The sequence below is a fragment of the Canis aureus genome, chromosome 3 (assembly GCF_053574225.1).
Source record: "Canis aureus isolate CA01 chromosome 3, VMU_Caureus_v.1.0, whole genome shotgun sequence".
NCBI classification, from domain to species: domain Eukaryota; kingdom Metazoa; phylum Chordata; class Mammalia; order Carnivora; family Canidae; genus Canis; species Canis aureus.
The window spans coordinates 18,549,163-18,570,742 of NC_135613.1; the positions used below are offsets into that span (position 1 = coordinate 18,549,163).

At 52.3% G+C, this 21,580-nt stretch overlaps 1 protein-coding gene across 2 annotated transcripts in view; it reads left to right on the forward strand.

Annotated features, from left to right (window-relative positions):
* CMIP (c-Maf inducing protein) overlaps positions 1-21,580 on the forward strand; it is a 231,038-nt gene that overhangs the window by 33,694 nt on the left and 175,764 nt on the right. The gene's annotated exons all lie outside the window — the stretch shown is intronic.

A 21,580-nucleotide genomic window follows, 5' to 3' on the forward strand; every position in this document is an offset into this window, starting at 1 on the left:
AACAGGTGCCTTCTCTACCTTTACAGAAAGCAAGAACAGAAGTCAAAAGTAATTTCAGACTTGTTTGGACGTCATCCTTTTCCATAGGTTACTTCAGGTCAGGCTGGAGGACTGCCTGGTGGAAGGTGGAAGCTATCCTTCACTGTGTGTCCTGCTGGTCCCACTTCCTTCTGGCAAGGTCAGTTTTTGTGAAAAGGCCCTGGCAGTGGTGGGGTTCCACTTGCCAGTCTGAGGGAAATTTCTGGGAGGTACAGGAAGCAAAAACGGCTGTGCAGCACTCAGCAGGCCCTGGCAGTGTTGCCACGGTCGCCCCCTCCCCGAGGGGGGTGCTAGTGTATGTTGACACTAATGGAGAAAGATTACCCGGGTATAAAAATCCCTGCAGTGAAAACCTCACCACTTGCCCCTGGTCCCTGCTTGAGGCAGGAGTGCAACCTCCCAGTGTGCACACAGACCCAGCTCGTTGAGGACTGACCGTTGGCTATAGACTTTCACAGACACTCAAGAGATGGGCATATTGGCAGATCCCGTACCCAGAGGCCCTGGACAGGGCTGGAGGTGCCAGGTCGTCCTCCTTCTGCTATCAGCTTATGGGGCCGTCTGAGGTTAACTTTTGGCTTCCTTACTCCTCTATCCCATCCTGGGAACATGCTCCGCCCAGCAGCACCCTCTTCCCTCCCTCTGTGTCTTCAGGCAGCCCCTGAAGACCTCTCTTCTGTCCAAGGCTTGCTTGGTGGCTTTCGAGTAGCAGTCCCCATCCTGTGCTGCATATCACAGTAATGTGGGAGCCTAAACCCTGATATTCTGACGCCTGGGGTTTGGGGTTCATGTGATGGGGTGGTGGGGGGCCTGGCCTCTTTATCATAACACTGTCTATTGTAATAGCTGCAGAGTGTTCTAGCGCACACGTGTACCATGGTCTTATGACAGATGTTTGAGTTGTTTCTAAATTTTCCTACCATAGTACGTTCTCCATCCATCTTTTTGTGAGATCCTGTCAGTCAGGAGATACTATAAATGCTTTTGAAATGGGTGGGGGAAAGATCCCTGCATGCCTTGTTTAGCTCACCTGTCTGATTTCTGCCTTTCGCTGTCTTTGAGCTGTTTTACAACTTCCATTGTAGAAAGCCGATAATAACGTAAATTATTTTTGTCCATAAAAATGCCCATTAATTGTGCCTGCAAACCCAGTTAAGATTGCTGCTGGACACCACAGTTTGTAACACTGGGTGATTTTGACACACAGCAAGGTGGAAGTCTTGGCTTAGAAAGTTCTAGGAGAGGGACGCGTGGGTGGCTCAGTGGTTGAGTGTCTGCCTTTGGCTCAGGGCGTGATCCCAGAGTTCTGGGATCGAGTTCCGCATTGGGCTCTCTGCATGGAGCCTGCTTCTCCTCTTCCCTCTTCCTATGTCTCAGCCTCTTTCTGTGTGTCTCTCATGAATAAATAAATAAAATCTTTACAAAAAAAATTCTAGGAGATTTCTAACCTGTCTCTGGTGGTCTCCTCTGCACTCAGGGGAATGGATGGCTTAGTTAGCACTGTGTGGACAGCCAGTCAAAATAGTAAAAAGAAAACTAGCATTTGCTGAGCATTTACAATATATTGCCAGACACTTTATGAGAGTTTTTATTATTGTTTAGTTATGCAAGTGGCATTTCATACGGATGAGAAGCAACTTGATGAAATAGGCAGTCTTATTAGCCTCCCCCACCCTGGGCAGATGGGGAAGTTGAGGCAAGAGAAGTTGCTGGAGATAATATGGTTAATGAGAGACAGAGCGGGGGCTTGACTTGCATAGCCTGCTCGTGCCACCCCATAGAGCAGTTGGAACCTGGTCTCTTGCCCGGACTCTGCTTCTTCCTTCACTGCGTCACTTAGCTGCTCTGAGCCTGTGTCATGGGGCTGGTGACCCCGAGCCCCCAGGCCTGCTGCCAGATGGCGAGGTGTTAGGTGTAAACCTGGCGCCATGCCTGGCAGGCTGAGAGGGGGCTCAGCGAGGCCACACTCAAGGCCATCACCCTGTGTTCTTTGCATGTTTGTTAGCACATGTGTCACCTCCTTGGTCAGAGTGAGTGCTTGTGTTGGACTTCACAAGTGTGCGTCTACAGGAGGAAAAAGAGGCAGATCTAGCACGGAAGGGCTTTCTTGGGGACTCTTCAAGTTTTCAACCCCTGGGGCTGTGAGGTCTGTAGCTGATGGACTTGAAAATTGAGGGCGAAGTGTGCACACACTCTGTGCCAGGGCCTCCCCTCTCTTCTACTGGCTAGTCCTCAGAGCAACCTCGGGTAGATGCCATCATCCTCATTTGATAGCTCAGGAAGACGAGGTTCATTCATTCATTCGTGGGCTCCTTCACTCATTTGCCTCCCACGGGCCAGATCTGCGCTAGACCCCAGGACACAGTGGCAACTTGAGGAACTGCACTTTGAGTCCTTACTGTGGCTCCCTCTTCTCCAGGGAAGCTGAAATGATTTGCCCAGTGGTCTGGAGAACTCAGGAGAGGTGCCCTAGGCCACACAGCCAGAAGTGCCAGGGCCAGGCTTGTGTGCCCTCCCCAGCCATTTTGCATTTGAGCATATGAGCTGACTCTCCAGGGAGACCCAGATGTCCCCTAGCCCCATTCACAGTTTCCGGGTGTCCTTAGCCCAAGGGGCCCCTCACCCAGTCCCCAGAGAGACCTAAGCTCCCCAGGAACTAATTTCTTAAGAGAACTTTATGGCTCTTAACTCCCTAAGCGGATCCAGATGTGCCTTGTGGCTGCGCAGCTGCACATGTCCTGGCCACAGCCAGCTTGGTTTGGAAGCCCGGCCCCGGCAGCCGCCAAGTCTGGAAATGAAGTAAATGAGCGAGTTGTTCTTGGCGATTTTCCCCTCATCTCAACCCAACTCAGATCAGAGTCGGGCTCTGACCTCAGGCATCACACATTCCAGCATTTCCCTGGCCTCCTGGGGTTCCAGGGCCCACGACAGGAGATGAGCACGTTGGGGGGCATAGAGTGGGACAGGGCAAGCATTCTGGAGGGAGCGTGGGATGTGGAGGTTTGGGGGCAGCTGAGACAACTGCATTCCTCCAGCCGCCAGTCCTTGCAGAAACAGCCGGGATGCTTGCTGGGCTGGGGCTCCCTCCAGCATGAGGGGGTCCAGGAGAGAGGCAAAACTGGCCGAGCAGTTGGGATGGGGGCTGGTTTGGGCACCCCTCTGGCCCCCCAGTGTCTCTGCCCTGTGGGAGGGCACCATCCCAGCTTTCCGAGTGCTGGGGGCCCTTCCAAGAGCTGCACCTGGATTCCTGAGGTCTTGGGGAACCCGGTTCAAAGCTGGGTGGTCAGGAGCAAGCGTGGTGCTGACTCCTCCACCCCCCAGGTCCAGACCAGACCACACAGACCTCAAGGGTGAATCACTTTGAAGTGATGGGGTTCCGGGGCCTGTGGCAGGCTGAGGGAGCCAACTTGGCGGGAATGGGCAGGCCAGGCAGGCTTGTCCTACTTGGCTTCCGGGCAGCTCCTCCTCTCCAAAGGCGAAGGAAGCCAGAGACCTGGAGGGCAAGGGGTAGACTTGGGCGTCAGAGAGAAGCCGAGTTCAAATGTCACTTCCTAGCTGTGTGACGTTGGGCAAGTCACTTAACCTCTCTGAGCCTCCACTTGCTTTCTCTGCAACCGGGGGCATCTTTGCACCACCTTCAGAGGGTCTGTGTGAGGATCATAGGAGATAATCCCTACGCAATGATTAGCTTGGCATCTGGCTTCAAACTGGTACCAAACAGTAGCTTTGGGAGGACTTAGCCCCATCACCATGTCAGAGCCACCCCCAGTGACACGCAGCTTGGACAAAAAAAGATGTGCTAGTTCTGCTGGCAGTTATTAGGGAATCTGCTGATGCCCCTTGTCTCACTGAATCCGTGCCCCCAGCTCCTCCTCTGTACCAGCTCTGGAGAGGCCATTGGTATGCCCTGTTCATTATTATTACTGTTGGGGGCTGGATGGCTTGTGTATCCTAAAACTGAGAGTATTAATTAACTAATGAATTAACTAATTACTGGCTACATGATCAAAGCACACTAAAGCTGAGAGACATTAATCAGTAGTTAAGAGTTCAGATCCCAGAGCCAGTCTGTGTGAATTTTAAATTCCCTTTGTCCACTCACGAGCTGTGTACCCTTGGGCCACTTTCTGAGTCTCTGTGCCTTAGCTTCTTAACCTGTAAAGTGGGGATAACACTGTCTGCCTCAGGGATAGTGGGAGGATTAAGTGAGGTGCTATGTGTTCTGTGCTTAGAATGGGGCTTGGTGCGCAGGGGAGTGCTGTGTTGGCTGTTATTCCCGTGATCATTCCTTTATTCTTCGAGAAGTCTTGATTATGTGTCTGGTTCTCTCCAGGAGGAAGTGGGAAACACCAGGCTCCCAGGGCTGCTGTGAGGGTGACCTGCCAGTCTTTTCCTGTTGGTGGCCACCCCTGGGGTCACCCGCTTCCCTCACTTTTCCTCTGCCCCATCACAGCTCTGGGGCTACTGGGACCCTAGAGCCTCCAGACCCCCTTCTGGGAACTCTTGTCCACCCCTTGACTCCCTCTGCTGTCTTGCAGCCCCTCGTGATCTTGATGGGATGAGGAATAATGGCCAGTGTGGGCAGAGTGGTGATGGGAAAGTCAGCTGCGTGCTGCTGTCATGTGACTCCTGGTGCTGGGCGGTCACTGCGAGCAGGAGCCGGCCTCCCAGGCATCCTTGCGTGCGCCATTCACAGCTCAGTCTTTCATTCAGTGTTCCCATTCTCTTTGCTGTCATTCATTCATTTTTCACTTTATCCAATGTGTGGTATGTCCTGGCCTCATAGGCGTGAGAGATGCAGCCCTGAGCAAGGACTGTACTGATGCTGCTGGGGTGGGGGGGCTCTCAGAGGCTGACTTGAGGGGTCAGGGCAAGCTTCCTAGAGGAGGTGATATCTAAGTGGATGCTTGGAGGAGGAGCTGGGTGAAAGGGAGAATTGGGGCTTGTTCCCTGTATAGGGGACCTTACCTGCAGAAGCTCAGAATCACCGAGGCAAGGAGTGGATTTCCAAACCTGGGGCGGGGGCGGTAGTGCTTCCTTCTTGCATCATTGGATGCAGGGGCCTAGATGAGAAACCAGCAGTACAGGTCTTGTTTTGGGGGCCCCCGTTCCAAAAGTGCTGCTGTACCTGGAGGTCCAGGAGCCCTTCGGACCAGGCTGGGACCCAGCACACATGATCCTCAAACTGACCCACGAGGCCACCATTCCCCTAGGCCCCAGCCCCTCAGGAGCCATGGTGTAGGCATCTGGGCTTTGGAGCCCCCGTCCTCTCCGTGAAGTGGCACTACCATGCCTAGCTTATGGTCAGGGAGAGAGCTGAGCCATGTGCATGAAGTGCCCAGCGCAGGAGAGGGTTCTGCAGGTGGCAGCTCTTTTCTGTAGGCATCCAAGGTCCCAGTCCTGGCTGGGGTGGGGGTTGAGTGGGGGGTGGCATGTGCCCCTGGGAGGAGGGAGGAAGAGAGAGACCCTGGGGGCCGGGGGGGGGGCGGGGAGGAAAGACCCTGGGAACTTTCCCAGCCTTTCTGTGCTAGGAATTTGGCTTGCTTCCTCCAGGGGTTCCAGAATCCAGTAGATGTACTGAAATCTGTAGTTCCCACTTCAGCAAGGCAATCCGTCATGCTTCTGGCCTACAGGATTCTAGTGTCTTCTCAGCGCCAGCCTTTTGGTCCCAGGGGAGCAGGCAGGACAGCAAAGAGGGTGTGGAGCTTATGGATACTGTGGTGGCCTGGCCAAAGGCCTGCAGTGGCCTGGGGAGTCTGACGCCCTGTGGGAGCTGAGAAAGGTCATGTTGGCCTTTGGTTAAGTGTGGCCAAAGGCTCCTGTTCCTCTGGCAAAAGCATCAGCCCATTTATTAATTGATTAGTTCAACATTGAGCTCCTACTACATGCTAAGAAAATGGCACTGCAGTGAACAAAGTCTCTTTCTCATGGTGAGGGGGGGCCCTGCTCCTGACCTGATAAATATGTCGTATGTCGCAGGTGTGGGTAAGGACCACGAAGAAGACTAGAGCAGGGTAAGAGGGCAGGAATATCCACCATGTGAACAGAGTAGGCTTTGCCAGAGTAACGCTTGAGCTGAGATGTGAAGGAAGTGACCAGGGGAGCCACCTGGGTATCTGCTGTAGAACGTCCCAGAGAGGGAGCAAGTGCAAAGGCCCTGAGGGGGAACACGGCAGGCTTGGAGGAGCACTTGATATGGCCAGGTACTGAACTGTGTGCATGACACACACTGTCCACTTTTACCCAGTAACTCCGAGAGGTTATAGCCCTGTTACAATCCCCATTTTACTGGTAGGTCATGTTGAAGCTCAGGGTGAGTCAGTACACAGCCAGTAAGTGGAGGAGTCGGGATTCAAACTTGGGGCAGACTACACAGCCTTGGCTCATGTGTTTGTGCAGTCACCTTCATCCTCATTTGGCCGCAGGAGTTGGATGAGGGACCAGGAGTAGAGGTTTTCGTTTGTGGGTCTTCCTGTCCTGTTACTGTGTGAAGTGTGGTGATGAGCAGGTCAGGGCTTTCTCCTTTGTAGGTGCTCGGCTATCAGCCTGGTGGCCAGTATGTAATAGGGCCCTGATGTGTGTCCTGTGTTGTGGGGGCAGATGGCCATGGCCAAATGTCCAGGGGTTTGGAGCTCTGGCGTCCAGTGTTGGCCTCACATGAGCCCAGGAGGACGGGCCTAGAGGGTTTGATGTGGGGCCTGGAACTTCCTTCCCAGAGGGCCTGGTGTGAGTCTCGTCTCTGTCACCACATGGCTGTGGTGCTGAGGAAGCCCTCCCCGCCCCCCTTCCTAGATTTCATCTTGGTGAAAATGGGGTCATTAAACTCCCTGCCCTACCTTCCTTCCGTAGCTTTTGGTAGATCATGTAAGATTACATGTGAGGTAGCCTTTTGTCAGCTCTAAGCCCTGTATGCAAGAATCCCAATTTTTCCTTTACTTAGTTGCAAAAACACTATCAAAGCAACATTAAAGGCAGTTTAAGAAGAAGAGAGAAGGAGGGAAAAATCTTTACTCACAGTTCTACTCCATAACATAACCACAGATATCCCACCCTACCCACACACACCCCAGCTGAACGGATTTGAGCGCACCTTTGGATAAGTTCTGTGCTTTCCGAAACCCATGCCACTTGCTACCCCGAACTCGAGAACCACAGAGACTTGGACTGTTTGATGTCCTTTGCTCTCTGAGCTGAATGGATCTGGCTACTCAGACTGACTTGTACTGGTTTTCTAATTAGTCCTTTTGGTTTTTGTCTGTAGATGCAGGTATTTTTATGGTTCTACAGGGTTCTGTTTCTGTTTCCCCTCTGCTGTGATCAGCATGGATTCTCTTTTGCGTGGTCTTCGCAAGCGCTATTTTTAGTGGCTGCATGATAAGCCACCACACCGTGTTTTATGGATGTGTCGCCTGTTGGTCAGATACTGAAGCCATTCCCTGCCTTTCCTCTGTAGTAGAGAAGCCATAGCAGAATCTGTGTGCTCGTGGCTTCTTTCCCCCTTTCCTTACGGTGATGGATGATTATTTGGAGAAATTCCCAGCAAGGAGATTGGTTGGTCAAAGGGGTATGAACGTTTTGTTGGCTTTTGATGGCTTTCCAGAATAGGTGAATCCATCTGGAATGCCATGGGCAGCATGAGAATGCCCTCATTTTCACACAGCCCAATCAGCTTTGGGTTTCACGGATTTTCTTTTTCTTAAATTGACTTTGTGGCTTGAAAATGGTGTGGCGTTAAGTGTCATAGTCAACAGTTGACTTTGAGACACATGCCTGAGACATGTCCTCAGCCTGTGCTGTCCTTTTTCCTTCTGCCCCTTGTCTCAGCTATTAGCACCGCTCTTAACAGCAAAGATCCTGGAGTCCCCTCCAGCTAGGGCCGGGGGGCAAGGAGCAGCAGCAGAGAGGGGCTCCTGACCAGGGTGAGCAACAGGGACAGGGAGGTGGCCCCAGTTCTGCCTCTGGAGGTGGCAGTGTCCCCACAGAGTGAGAGCACGGTCCTGGCACACAGGGGGACACCACCATAGAGTGCAGAAGCCACCTGTCCAGTCCTCCCTGGGGCCGGGCTAGGTGTCCACGTGATGGGGCTGTGGGTGCCGGGACATAGCCAGCGGTGGGGTGGTAGGGTGGATTGGGAGACGCGACAGGTACTAGCTTCTCCTGCACCTGCAAGCATCTTCAGATGCAGGCATCAGTACCATTGCCTGCTCCCTGGCTGGACAGAGGATTGCATGCAATTGGCTCAGCGAGGCCCTGGGAGCAGGCCTGTCATGCAGGGCACATGTCCGTGTGGCCCGAGGGGCGGCCCTCTGTAGTGAGGCCCATGGTGGCAGCAGTCCCACGGCCAGCATTGGAGGGAGCCCCAATCCAGGGCCTTTCCCACTATATCCCCCAGCAGTGTGCTGATTCCATTTGATCATTCCCACTTCACATTTGGGGAAACCGAGGCTCAGAGAGTTGGTGACGACAAAGACGGGAACAATGGCAGCAGCAAACCGTTCATGAGGCCCTGATGTGCACAAGGCACATGTGCCAGCCGCGAGCCTCCAGACTGTGGGCCTGACCGATGAGGAGATGAGCTTGAGGAGGAGCAGTGGGCAGCTCAGGGCCATGGGGCTTGCAGGGCCGCAGTGCCAGTTTGAACGCAGACCCCCTGTGGCAGAGGCCAGGCCAGGCCCGGCCTCCGTTTCAGTTTTCAGGCCCAGTTGATGAACTGGAGCTTTTCAGAAGTTTTAGGAAAGATGATTTATTTATTAGCTGATTTTTAAAAAAATCTCTTAATGAAATTTTTTTGTATAAGTATGTAGAACTGTGATTCTATATGTGATCTATGTGGTTGAAGCCAGAGTCCTTGGTTCAGAATGTTCCAGAAGCTTGCCTCTAGGTTCCATCCTCATGCACAGACTGGTCACCTGGTGAAGCGGGGGCAAAGTTAGGTTGGCATCAGGCTGTTGGAGCTGCCTCTTCCTGGGTCTCTAGCCTATGGAGGCCCCACTTCGTCTGTGCCTTGGCCTCAGGGAAGTGCTGTGCACCTCCACTGCTGCCCAACGGCATGTATGCCCCTGCTTGCTCACCGCAGCACCGTTCCCCTCTCTGTCCGTCCCTCGCTAGGGCTGAGGGCACCCAGACTGGGTATCAGTCCAAGGAGGGTGTTTCCCGATCTGTGCTGAGAACGGAGTAGATGCCGGGGTGCGGGCTCCCCAGAAGTGGCCTCTATTGACACAGACTGGGTGGGGGCGTGGGGAGGAGCCACGTGGCTGCACCTCCTACTCAGTGCTGGCAACTGCTCTGGGCCTTCTTAGGAACTTTCCAAGGGAAGGCCAGACAGCCCTCCTTTCACCTTGGGGAGGAAGTGGAGCAGGACATGTTTCCCACAGGAAGCTGACATCAAAAGGAGGTTTGGAGAGAAGTGCTGGCAGGTTCCTTTCCCGGGACTAGTGTTCAGGCGGCTCCCCATGCCGAGTGCCACACGCGGTTCTCTGCACGGTTCCGGGGGTCACGGTGTGGGCAGAGGGGCTGCCCTACTTGCCTTGCTGTGATGCCACGTCTACGTGGTCAGATGTGATGTGGCTGGGATGCAGACTCCTTTGGCTGACCCCAGTCCTGGGCTCCTTTGACTCCCTAGCACTGCCTGAGGGCCTCTGGGTACCTGGAGCTCTTGTACACAGAAGTGATTTTTATCATGAGTGTCCTTAAAAAGAGGAATTAACAGTAACTACCATTGACTGAGAGCCTCTAGGTGCCATGCCCTTCCCTGCACTATATTGTTTAGCCTGCTAAAGAAGTCCATGACATGGGCGCTGTTGTTCCCGCTTTGCAAATGAGGAAACCGAGGCACAGAGTAATTATATAATTAGCTGTAGACTATAGAGTTGATGGCAGACAGGACTTCTACCCAGTTCTGGTGACTAAAGCCTGATACCTGGTCACTCCAGGTTTTGGGCAGGTTAGGTGACTTCTCTGAACTCCAGTTTAAAACTTCTCTATGTGGACCTTATTATGCTCCCTATGGGAAAGATTTGAATTAATGAGAATTACTAACTGTAGAGTGCCTGGCCCATAACACAGGGTCTCATGAGGAATGGATGCTGAGGCTCAAAGTGCACCTTCCTGGCCTGGGGGAAGCAGAGGAAGAACCCTGTGGGTGAGACCCCAGGCAGGTTGGGCACAGTGGCCAGTGGGAGTCAGGCAGGTCTGCAGGGATGAGGCTCCCCTGAGGGGGTCAAGTGGACATGTAGAGGAGCTGCCTTCGATAGTGAGCATTGTAGGGACCTTCAGGAGAGCAGATCCATCCAGCCTGTCTGCTGTTGCATTTCCCACAAGGAGGGAAGTTATGGATTTCCGCCCTGGCGTCCAGGGAAGGATGGGACTGACTGCTTGGGTGCGGTCCACTTGGGAGGACAGTGGGGAAGCGTCCCGCACTCACCATGCTGGTGTGGCTCTGCCCAGCTCAGGGCCTGGATCCGGAGCTGGTTGAAGTCACAGACATGCTTATCAGAGGGCAGACAGATGTATCCCCGAATCTGGGATATTCTGGGTCCCTCCTCCTTTGTGTTTTATGGAAGAAATCACTGACACATCAAAGCTGTTGACTGCTGTTGTTTTGAGGCCATGGAGCTAGCTTGGTAGAGGAGAAGCAGCCCTAGCATGGCATCTGTGAGAACTGTCCCCTCCTCCTGGAAGTCCTCCCTGATGCTCAGTGGCAGGCACCCATTCTTCAAGTGGCAGGCACCCATCCTTCAAGGATGTCGGCTAGCTCCACTCAGCTATTTCACTGTTGGCTCTTGTTCTCCTTCTACCTTATTCCTTGACCTAGACAGGAAGTTTTTGACTTCTCCATCTCATGCCTTAAACATGCATGGTTGTGACATAATCCCCACCCTCCCTGGACAGAGTGACCACACCAGGAGGAATGGAAGGAGTAGAACAGCTGGTGACCAAGGGGGGAAGCCTTAAAGATGTTGAAGAGCTTGGGTTGTCAGCTCAGCTGTACCTCAGTTTTCTTATCTGTATGATGGGGATAATAATGGGCCCTACCTCCAAGGGTAGATGTGAGCCCTAAGTGATTTCCCACATGTGACACGTGTCAAGAGTCAGGCCCATAGTGAGCACTCTAGTTATTGCTGCCGATTATTGCACTTAGTCAGTTAAAAAATGAACGTGAAGGCAGTCTTTTTCTGTGCCTGCTGTTGTACTGAGGATATAGTGGTGAACCAAAGCAACACCCTGCCCTCATAGGCATTACTGGTCAGGAAGAGAGGGACGGGAAACAGATTAAAGTACATGAAACATGCCTACGGTAATGGTGGGTGCCATGGAGGGGGTTAAGCAGCACATCGGGGCAGGGCGTACAGCAGGGAGTGGTTTTCATTGTCAAATTGGGTGAACTTTTGTGCACATGCTTTCATGATTTTGGTATCACAACGATCCTCAAACAACATCATGAAGAGAAGGTTTGTAAAGGCGTGGCATCCAGGTTGAGGTGGGGGTCAGCCCCCACAGATACCCCTGAAAGCCCATCTGGGCGTCCCAGGGAACACAGTTGGGAAACTCATGCTCCATCTGATGGGCTTCTTCCCAATTAAACAATCCGAGTCTAAGAAGAACATTCTGTTAAACAGAACGGGGTGGAGAGTGGGACAAAGGGCAGGTTTAGGTGGGAGCAACCAGCACCAGCTGGAAAGCAGCCCTGGGGGTGCCCACATGCATCCTGGCAGTGGGGCTTTTGGCTCACCCTGTACTGGCGGGGAGTTCAGGTATTGGAAGAGGGCCTGAGGTGGATTTGCAGACACAGTGGGGTTTCTGGGCTGTGGGAGGGTCTCATTGTAGAGAGAGGGGAGGATACAGCTTAGGGCCAGTGAACACAGCCCATGACATCACGCTGAGTCCCTTCCAGCCCTGCCTGGCAGCCTCCCGTAGCCATGGGACCCAGCAATTGGGGGCTCCCTTCTGCCCAGGTAGTTCTGGGCCCCCGATAGCTGCCATTTCTAAGAACAACCATCCTGTGAGAAGACCTGCTGTGTGTCTTACGACCTTCTACCTTGGGCAGGGTCCTCTCCCTCCATAACACCCACTATATGATGGCTCCTTACCCCAGAGGAAGAGCTTGGCACTTGGCTAGCTTGAGCCACTTGTCCAAGGCTGCTCAGAGCTGCCCAGTTGGAGTTTGGGTTTGCTAAGCATGTCAAGGTGGGGGTTGAGGATCCTTTTCTGAAGAGCCCCTGGACTCTCCTGGAAGCTTCTGGAAGGGTTTTGGCGGGGGTGGGGGGGAAGGGGACTTTCACTGTCATCAGCTTGAGCACTACCGGGCCTTACGACACAGGCTGCTTTGAGAAGTCACAGTGATAAGTCATCCTGCTGGTGACGTCCAGCATTGGCAGTGCGGCTCTCCAAGAGTGTCCAGGCCTTGGCAGTGGAGATCTAGCTAATCTAAAATCCCACAGGACTAGAGCAGAGCTTGGAATGCCAGTTTTCAGAATTGACACTGAAGGCCCCTCTATGGAGCTGCCAGGCCTGCATTCTGACTCTGTGCTGACAGAGGCCGGCCTGGAAACCTCCACACACACCCGGCCTCCCCCTCTGCGCAGGCGCCTCGGGGCCCGTGAAGAAGGCTCTTTCTGGCTTTGTAGTGTGGGGGCCTGGGTCCTTGGCACACCACTATTACCACTGCTCACACCTCTCTGAGTTGGCCTTTTCCCAAATGTGGCGTGGGCCCAGTGCGTCCGCCAGCGCTTCTGCTTCATTCCTTCTCTGGGCACGAAGTTTCAGTTTCCTTTTCATTGTTGTTTGTTTGTCTGTTTGTTCATTCATTGTGCGTGCTTGCGTTCTTCATTCGTCATTGGTGTTCATTCATTCATTCTCAGACCAGGGTGGTCACTGAGAGGACAATTAGAGTCAAATGAAGCTGGCCCAGAAGCCCGCAATCCCAGCTGTGGGTCTGTGGGCAAATTAGTTCGTCTGTTTCTTTGTCTGAAAAAATGGAGCTGGTCCTCTTCCTTGACCTGTTGAGAGGGTGAACTGGAATAATGGGTGTGCAGCCCCTGACACAAATGTGTCCAGTGGATGACCCTTGTGATGTCATGTGTCTGTGTCCCTCCTACCCCCTCCCTTCCTCCCTTCCTGCTTTCCTCCCTTCTTTTCTTTCTTCCCTCCCTCCTTCCTTCCTTCCTCCCTTCCTTCCTGAAGCACAGGATTGAGTCAGATGTGGCTCGTGTCCCCAGCCTTGCTGGTCTGGGTTTTCTCCTCGATTTTTCTCCACTCACACTCTGCTGGAGGCTCCCAGCAGCTCTGAGGGGTCCCCCTGGGTCTCTGGCCATGATCACCCATGCTGCTCAGAGCTGCCTTTCCCAGTGGTGTCATTAGACCTGTGCTCACCATGATTCGCTCCTAGTGGTTCTAACCCACATGCATGCATGCTCTCAGAACATGCCTGCACACCCCTGCACACACACATACACGTGTTCACATGCCACACTGGTCCATGAGCAGTATGTGTCTTGAGCACTTGCATATACTTCCTCCTCCAGGCATCGTGGTTACACACAGCACACATGTTCTGGAACAGCCGAATACACCTTATCTTGCACACGCATGTACACTCAGCCCACGTTTCCCAGGCCCTGCATGTGTGCACATTCCCATGTATTCTGTGCTGTGCACACCTGGATGTACACAGGCGTCTCTGCCCAGCTTTGTAACCACTCTCGCACACTCACATACTTATTTTTTTTTTAGTACACATCTGTAGCATTTATAGGGCCGCCTCTAAGTGCTTTATAAACACAATCCATTTAATCCCCCTGACAGCATCATGAGTTAGTGACCATATTAGCCCCATCTTCTAGGTGAGGAAGCTGAGAGGTGGACAAGTCAGGTCAGTTATTCAGGGTCACCGCTAGTATAGGGCTGGGCCCAGATTCAGTCCCATCCTGGCTCCAGTCCCGGCTTGGAGCCCTGGCATGACGCCGTTGCCCCGTGAGCATGTGTGAGCATGACACACACCCCTCACAGCATATATATGTGACCACTGCGCATGCGTTCTTAAGGTCATGGGTGCACATACCTCACACATGTGTGGAAGGACACACAGCACACACGTCTGAGAACATGCTCCTCAGTCTCACACAGCCTGCGCTTTGCCCTGTTTCGGGTTCCTTCCAGAGTCCTGCTCACCAGGCTGGAGAGGGAAGTGATTCTGCAGGTCTAGGCTTGCTCACTTGAGGCCACCCATGCTCACCCTCCCCCTGCTTGTGGCCTCTCCAGCGCCCCTCTTCCTTCTGTCAGGGCCTTCCCTTGGCCTCCTTCCTATCCATCTTCTCAGCTGGCACAGGACCCCAGCACCCAGCCCCGCAAGCCCCCAGGAATCTGTGAACGTTGGCACTGGACTGGGCTGAGGACACGGCCATGTCCCAGGGAGCAGAAATGACTGCTCCAGAGGCTTCCCATGAGTCCGTGGCAGGAAGCTCGCGTTTCCTTCCGGTCCTTGGTTTCCTGACCGAGCTCCTTGCTCCTCCCCACCCCCAGCCCCACCCCGGCAGGGCCCTCTGACTCTGCACCACGCCTTCGGCGCCCAGTCCTGTCCTGTCCTGTCCGGGACCCGCAGTTGTCTCTGCTTTCACAGGCAGGTCTGGGCTTGTTGGCCTGGGTGAGACTCTCTTCTATTTTGGCCTCGTCAGAAGCGTCCACGGACTTCTGGGCCACGACCCCCGTGTCCTTGGCCCCTCACCTGCTGGGCTCCCCAGCACGTCCTTGTCTGGACTCATTTCCGCACCTTGCTCGGCTGGAGGAGCCTCTGCTTTCCTTCTCCCAAACATACCGAGCCTCCAGTGAGGAAGCGCGTCCCCCCTTTGCCTTCTGCCACCTGAGCCGTTCCTCATCTCTGCCCCTCCTTCTGGTGTGTGCTACCAGCTTCAGCTGATGGTCGGTGCTGCCTGAGGACCACTGGGTGTGGAGCCACCGGCTGGAGTGAGCCTCAGTAACTTTTCTTTCCGTTAGTTTTGACTTTTCAGCAAGATGCCCTTCCTTCCTTCCTTCCTTCCTTCCTTCCTTCCTTCCTTCCTTCCTTCCTTCCTTCCTTCCTTCCTTCCTCCCTCCCTCCCTCCCTCCCTCCCTCCCTCCCCTTCCTCCTCCCTTCCCTGCAGTTTTTCCTTTTTTCTTTCCATGTGCCAAGCACTGTGCTGTGTTGAGCCCTGAGCACCCGTTTCTTTGAAAGCCCCACAGATTGAGCTAACAAAGGAAGAAAGCTCCAAGGAGATGAGAAACCACCTGATTACGCAGGTGCCCTCTGCCAATCGGTTAAAAAGTTTTTATGAGCAAATCTGGTGGTTATCCTTTGGAAAATAAGCAAAGTCAAACCACTTCCTGCCGCTTCCAGGAGCTGCCGAGTGCCTGAGCTTTCTAAGATCTACCGAGAATCTGAAACTTTAGGCAAGCTTCCTCCGTTTTCCTGGAGGACTCGGCAGTTTGTGTTGGTGAAATCCCACTGGGCCCCGTAGGGTTGAGATTGCATTTCAGTCTTGTCTTACAGAGGAATGTCTGAGATCGAGTAATTTGGTGAGAGAGAGAAAAAGTGGAACTTTGGCGTGTGCCTCCTGGGCAGCAGTGCTCGCCCCATCCAGGCTGGTGCCTATTGGTCTTGCAAATGCCACACTGCCTCAAGGGACCGAGACCCCCTCTCCTGAGTCAGCCAGCTCTCTGGGCCCAGGATGAGCTCCAGCAGTACCCTGTGCCAAACGTGGATGCAAGGCTCCTTGCACTTCCTACTTGACCCGTGTCATAAATTTCGAAATGGGGAGAGAGTATGTTGTTGCTTGCCATTCATAGTAGCCAACTGTTGAGAGGGTGGGGGACAGGACTACAAGGTGGTCAAGAAATGGGCCCTGGGTCTTAGACTTGAATTCAATTTTGCCACCAACCAGCAAGTTACATAAGCTCTCTATGCCTTAGTTTCCTTGTGCGTAAAACAATGATTTTAGTACTCCCCTGGGGATGGCTGGAGGACTTCTTATTCAATAAACACACATAATGCACCCACCACATGCTAAGCCTTGTACTTAGGCTCTGCAAACATGAACTATATAATCTTCACAATGGCCCTTGGAGACAGCTAACCCCTAGCCCTGTTGTATGGATGAGGAAACTGATGCCCAGCTGGTCGGTAGCAGGACTGGGCTCTAGACCAGGGAGCCTGGCCCCAGAGTCCAGGCTTGTCCCCACTGAGCTACATCGCTTCTCTAGGTAGGGTTAGTTGAGCTCCTCTGGAGCAGCAGCAGGGTAACCACTTATCCTGTTTGCTCGGGACAGTTGCAGTTCATACCTATTTATAGTACTGGTATCATTATCAGCCGTGCCCGTTTCACTTCATTCTCCTGGTTTGGAGGAGAGACCACATGGTTGGCTTATGTATGGAGCACTTAGGACAGTTCCGGCAACTCTGTGGGTGCTCAATTCATGGGAGTGATGGAGGGAAAGGTGACGGCCATAGAGGATCCAGCTTGTGTAGCCTGGGGATGCCTTAGTTTCTGCAGAATGGAGAGGTCTGCCTGTATCAACCCATTCACCGACTGTCCCCTGGGCATCTCTCCCATGCCAGGCATTTGGGCATCGCTCTGGGGTGGTGTGAGGAGGGAGAGATGAGACACAGCCTGCAGTGCTGGGAAATGAAGTCACACCCAAGACCTGCCCTTCTAAGAAATGCAAAGTATTACCGTTATGATCCTATTCCCATTGCTTTGTTTGGCAAATTGTGACAGTATGTCACTAGCTGAGCGTATTCTGATTACCTATTGTTTGAAAAAAAAAAAAAAAAAAAAAAAACCAAGTCAGGAAAAGGTTTCTGGTTAAGGGCTGGTATTTAGAAGTTTCCATTCTTGAGTAGGCCTCAGGGCAGGGCCAGCGCCCAGGCTGTGTGGTGCCAGGTAATCGGTTTATCTTTGGTGTACATCCATCATGCCCTGTCTCTCTGTCCTTAGCTATGTTTGCAGGATGTCATGGGACGTGGCTTTCCCAGACAGACTGCTCAGCAAAGACATGCTCCAGCCTCCTGGTAGATATTTTATTAAAGACCTGCCCTCATTCAGCACACGCTAAACATGGTGACTAAAGAACATAGGTCTAGAGTAAGTGACCAGCGCATTCCTGTTGGCCCAGAACTGTCCCCATTCTAAAATCAAAAGTCCTAAGTCCCAGGAAAACTGGACGGTTGGTCACCCTACTCTGGAGTGAAGCCAGCCCTGAGTCACAAGACCCAGCTCTGCTGCATGACTGCAGGGACGTTACCCAACCACGCTGTGCCTCAGTTTCCTCTCCTGCACGATAGGCTTCCCTGTTCCTATCTCACAGGGGCATTGTGAGGGGCAGTAGTTTCTGAGAAGTGTTGAGCACAGAGGCACCTTACAACTGGCAATAAACACTGGTTTCATAATGGTTATAAATTACTGTAAGATTTTCATCATGGAGCTAAGGCAGTAGATGTTATGCTCTGATCTCAGTGGACCACGAGGCAGTCTGCCAAGGCCCTCTTTAGATGCCAGTCTGGTCACCTTACCTGATAGTGGGTGTCTGGAAGCACATTCCGAGTCTCAAACCAGTGCCTGGATCTCTGAGGCCGCTTGAAGCCTGTGGCCCCACTCCAGATCCTTGAGCTAGTCGTGGGGCCTGGGAGTGACAGATGTTGTCACCTGGGAGTAGGACAGGACAGGGCTGAATTGCTGACATTTATTGAGCGCCTTCTTCACACCTGGCATTGTGTTCTATGCGTTTTCTATATAAATCTTCACCTGAAAATTCTCAGTCTACAGAGTCAAGGCTTGGAGCAGGTAAATTTTATCTCCAATGTTAGAAAATGCAGAGCTGGGACTGGAGCTGCATTTGTCTCTCTCCACGGACTATGGCGCTACAGGTGTGGCCTGGGGATTGGGGCCTATCTGTGAAGAGACAAGTCCAGTGAAAGAGAGTGAGGTCTAGAAACTTCTAATTTGACATTACAGTGATATTTTTATTGTATTTTCAGAAGTATTGGATTAGAAATTACAAATTTAAAAAAAAATCTGGTCTATTGCCATAGAAGGGTTGAGAAGCGTTGCCCTGGGCCCTGCTCTTTGAACCTTTGCAGTGACCACATGGGTGAGGCTCTGCCATGGGGACAAGGAGCCTGCCCACCCATAGCTTTACACAGTCCAGGTTTATTTCTCCTTCGTCTCTGGAATACCCCAGGACCCAGACTCACAGAGGTCCCATCTCAGCACTTGCTTCTGCTGTCACAAAGGTGAGGACCAGGGATGCATGTGTGCAGGTGGCACACCTCACTTTATGTCTCACTGGCCGGAGTGCCATACAGGCACACCTGTGAGCTAGGGGGTGGTGGGGAGCAGGGGTGGGGAGGAACCTATCATGTACCAGATAAAGGAGGAGGCTGTGCCTGCTTAGGGACAGTGGCGCTGCCACACTCATGCCTGTTCTTGCTCCCAGATGTGTTGGGTCCTCTGGGTCCGGACGACTCCCACAGCTTTAGGGCTGCTGATTCTGTCCTGCCATTCACGTTCCAGTTTTCAGAGGTGGCAGAGCCCGTGGGCCCCAGAACATCAGGTTGGAGCCTCGGCACTGGGTTTCTGGTCCCTAGTGAACTCTAGAGTGTTGTTGGTTTGGGAACCGCAAGTCTTGTCTACTTCCATCAGGCTGTGTGAGGGGAGAAATTATGAGCCATGTCAGAAAACTACTCTGAAACTTTGACCAGGATCATTTCCCTCCTGGGACCTTGGGTTTCTCCTTGGTGTGAAATAGTGGCTAGTTTAAATCAGGAATGATACAAACTATGGTTTTATTGGGTGCTTACTATGTAATGGGCATCATGCTCAGCAGATTACACACAGCTCCATTCATCCTCCTGCAACCAGAACAGGTGGGACTGTCCTTAGCCTCTTGTTATGGATGAAGAAACGAAAGCTCAGAGAGGTTAAGAACGTTCTCCAGGTCGCACAGCGGGATGCTGGTTGAGCTGAGGTTGGATCCAGGCTGGTGTGGTTTTGAATTTGTACTCCTGAACTGCTCTTATGGTACTTTCTGAGTTGGGGTCTGAGGAGACCATAGTGAGGAAGGGTCCCCAGAGAAAGGTTCAGTCCTTCTAAAAGCCTAGTGAAATCTTGACATTTATTATTGAGATGTGGGTCCTGGGTCAATTCAACCATTATATCACACAGGGAAACCCATCCTTCCTTTTATTAATATTTACTGTTTTTTAAAAACTGTTCTTATGCTATGGAAATAACATTGGAAATGAAGATGAAAACAAAACTTAGTAATGGCTTTGGAACACCAGGTCGAGGTGGGGAAATGTTTTCCAAATACAAAGATTATGAAGCAGGAAGAAAATAAAGTGCGTTGTGTGTGCGCATGCGTGTATTTTATTTTTTAAAGATTTATTTACTTGAGAGAACACGTGTGCATGTGCACGCACACGCATGTAGAGCCAAATGTGGGGCTCTGTCTGAAGCCCTGAGATCATAACCTGAGCCTAAATCAAGAGTTGGACACTCAACCAACTGAGCCATCTAGATGCCTCTAAAGCGTGTCTTTGATGTTGAAATGACTTGCATCCTTTTCCCCACCCTAAGATGAGGCCACTTGGCTGGCCCTAGCTCTCTGGGGTCTTGGATTCCTGCCCTCTGCAGACACTGAAGGCAGGCCACAGACTCCTCATCTCAGCCCATGGGGATGTCAGGAGCTCCAGAAAGCACAGGCTCACCCAGCGTGTCTTCTCCATGTATCTGTTTGGCTTGTCGATTCAGAGGGAAAAGATTGAGTCATTTAACTAATAAGTAATTTAAAATATGGCTCCAGCCTCTTGGAATGAGCATTTTATGTGAGGGGTGGAAAGGTTAAGTACCTTAACTGGGGGGTAATTGATAACATGGCGCCCCTTTCTGGAAGTGTCCATTTTAGAAGATTTGGTGAGGGGGGGAAAGGTTAAACAATCTAACTAGGGAGTCATTTAAAATACTATTTTGTTATTAGAGCAAATGCAGATGTGGAGTGGGATAGAAAAATTCTCAAGGCTTATTAAGATTAAACACATGACTTGAGTGAAGTTTCCAGATGGGGTAGATGTGGGTCGCTGAGCGTTTGCCTTCTCTATTTTGGGGTTGTTGCAGGAAGAAGAATCCTGGGCTCTCGGGAGGGTTTGCTGTGACCACGCCAGTACTGCTGTGCCTGCGTGCGCCCGGGCTTCCCTGGGATAGCAGGCCAGCCTTGTGTCTGTCTGTGAAGGACGGCATTGTCTCATCTCCGGAGATAGTCTAGGTCCACACCAGCAGATGCATGCGTATGTGTATTTCCTTCTTTGTGTAGACAAGTCACAGAATCCTGCACACAGGTTCCTGTATTCTTTTTCCCCCGAACAGTGATAGGAGATCGTTACAGATCGCTTTCTCGCTGTGGCTGCAGAGTACGCCACCGTATGGAACTGCACACCATCCCCTTCTGATGGGTGTGTCTCCAGCCTTTTGCCCTTCCAAGTAATGTTGCAGTCATCTGCCACATGCATACATCTTTGAGACAAGCAAGGGTATCTCTGGGATAAATTCCTGGAGGCGGAATCACTTGTTCAAAGGTTATGTGCCTCTGGAGTATCAACAGCTATTTCCAAACTGCATTGCCCTGGGAGGGTGCCCCCTGAGAAGGGTCCTGGAGGCCTGGGCTGGCACGCAGAGTGAGCAGGGACCAGGATGGGGATTGCCATTGTATACCTGGGCCTTCTATGCCGTGTGCTTCGGCAACTATGCAGCCCGGGCTGGGAAATGCTAAGGAGGACAAGTGTCACTGGCCCAGGACCGGCCTCCTTTGGCCTTGCCAGCCACTTGCTTGCAAAATGAAGCACATGACGCATTCATTGGGAAGAAGTGGAATTTGGATGTTTGGAGCGCTGAGCCCCCTTCTTGCTTGGCTGGAAGGGTCCCTGTTTCCAGGAATTCAACTCTTTACTAAAAATGTAGATTCCCTTTCACTTGGCTTCAAGAGCAGCAGCTTTCATGATGGGAAGGGAATCATTGATTTATTGTTTTTTAAATAAAGACCGCTCTTCAGGGAGAAAAACCAGCAAGTCCCCATGAAGAGCAGGTTCATACAGGTCTCTGAAGGTGATGCAAGCTCCCTGCGTGGCAGGCCCTCTTCCTGGATCCTGGGTCATTGTCCTCACTACTCTTATTAGGTCCATCCTACAGATGAGCAAGCACAACTAGAGAGGAGCAGTGGGCAGGACCACCCATCTTGTATGCCTTCATCCCTGTTGCCCAGGCGCCCTGCAGCATGCCATGGAGGGAGTGGGGCTTGGAGGTAGTCACCGTGTTTGAAATAGGGGCTCCTCTGCTTCTTGGCTGTATCACCTCTGGCACCTCGCTGAACTTGAGGTTTTGCAGCACTAAGAATGGGAATGACCTTCATGATAGGCTGGGTGCTCTTGGAGTCATGGCTGGCTGCCTTTTGCTCCTGCCCTGTCTGTCCATCTCCCTCTGGTCATCCTGAGCAGGTCGGGCGAGTATAGCCCCAACAC